General features: G+C 52.0%; 1 pseudogene; it reads right to left on the bottom strand.

Moving 5' to 3' along the window:
* Positions 1–124: 124 nt before the first annotated feature.
* On the bottom strand, positions 125–1,435 carry LOC102843133 (annotated as a pseudogene).
* Between the last annotated feature and the right edge of the window lie 158 nt (positions 1,436–1,593).

Genomic DNA, 1,593 nt, shown 5'->3' with positions numbered 1-1,593 from the left:
ATAGCAACCAGATGAATGAAAGACCTGAACTCTTTTTTTTTTTTTTTTTCAAAGTTCAGTTTCCTTTAATGACCCCTATTCTCCCCGAAGGGCGGTGCAGGCAGCGAAGTGACAAGCCGTTGGCTCACTTGAAGATCTTGCCCTGGTTGAAGGCCTTCCCACGTGCTGAAAGGCCCCCCTCCCAGCAGAAGTACTCTCGAACCAGCGTCTGGGTCTCCTCACTGCTAGGATCCAGTTTCCGCCACGTGTAGGACTCGTAGTCCACCTGCCAATCTGGACTCAGCGGGAAGGCAAGCTGTTGACCTCTGAAGACCCGCACTCCAGAAATGGAGCTGCTGTTGTTGGTTCCAAAGAGGATGACACTGGCAAAGGCGTTCTTCCGCAGCTTATCCAATCGCTGGAACATTCCAGTGATGAGGCTGCAGCTCATGAAGGTCTGGGTGAGCTCCTCAGGGAAGCGATACCATAAGGACCAGCCGTCCTTATCAAAATGCTCCCCAAAATGGGGCAGGGCCACATTCAGCATGTCCTCATTGGCGTACTTGCGCTCAAACTCGTCCAACACGAAGGTACTTTTGGGCAGGTGAGCAAAGGAGTCCTTTGCCTTTGGCTCGGCAGTGAGTGCCTGCTCACATTCGTCCATCTCCTTAGGAGCAGCGGCAGCAGCTGCTGCCTTTTTATCTTCCTTCCGCTCAGCCTGGGCCTTCTGCTTCTTCTCCCAGGGTCCCCCCTTCTCTTTCCGTGGGACATCTTTTTTAGGCTGGCTTTCTGCAAACTTTTTAGCGTCGAACTGTGCCATCTTCTCACAGAGCTTCACCTCCCCTAGGACCGCCCGGAACTGAGGCTGGTTAATGCAGGTGAGGAACCAGCGGTTGGTATTAAGGAAAGGCTGGTGGAAAGAAGGCTCTAGCACCTGTTTGTAGAGCCACAACAGGGTACAGACAATCGTGATGTCAGCCAAGGTGACACGTTCACCCACCAGGAAAGTCCTCATCTTCAAGTGAAGGTCCAGGAGGCCCAGAATTCGCCTCAACTCCTCCATAGCATTCTCTGTAGACTGCTTATTGTGATGCATGATGCCCAAGGTGGGAAACACCCAAGTGCTGGCTGGGGGAATGATGTCGCTGTCGGCAAAGCTCACCCAGTGCACCACCTGGGCTGCTGCCTCTGGGGTACTTCCCCGTAGCTCATCATTGCTCATGTAATAGGCAATGGCATTGCTCTCAAACACATAGAATCCATAGTCACCCTCAAAAGCTGGAACCTTGCCGGCTGGAAACTTGCAGAGAAATTCAGGGGTGCAGTTGGTATGGCCAAAATGGAAGTGGGGTGGTGCGGAGAGCACACAGAGTTGAGCCCTGCTGTACTGAGCGGCGATGAGGGCCTTGAAGGCCCTCTAGTTTTCAGGGTATGTGTACAGGGTCCCAGCCGCCATGGTGATTCTGAAGAGAAAGCAAGACCTTAACTCTTCTATAACTTTCTTCATTTCTCCAAGTTCATAGGGCTTCCAGAGGAAAGCTATTTCAGAAATGGATGCTATTCCTGCTTCCAAGCTTGTTTTAATTGGGGAGCTCCACCAAACACTGTCCACTA

Source organism: Elephantulus edwardii, unplaced genomic scaffold (genome assembly GCF_000299155.1).
Source record: "Elephantulus edwardii isolate Elephantulus edwardi_28Jun2011 unplaced genomic scaffold, EleEdw1.0 scaffold00503, whole genome shotgun sequence".
NCBI classification, from domain to species: Eukaryota; Metazoa; Chordata; class Mammalia; order Macroscelidea; family Macroscelididae; genus Elephantulus; species Elephantulus edwardii.
Note: the sequence above shows the minus strand (reverse complement) of the source record. Positions and strands in the feature narration are given on the sequence as shown.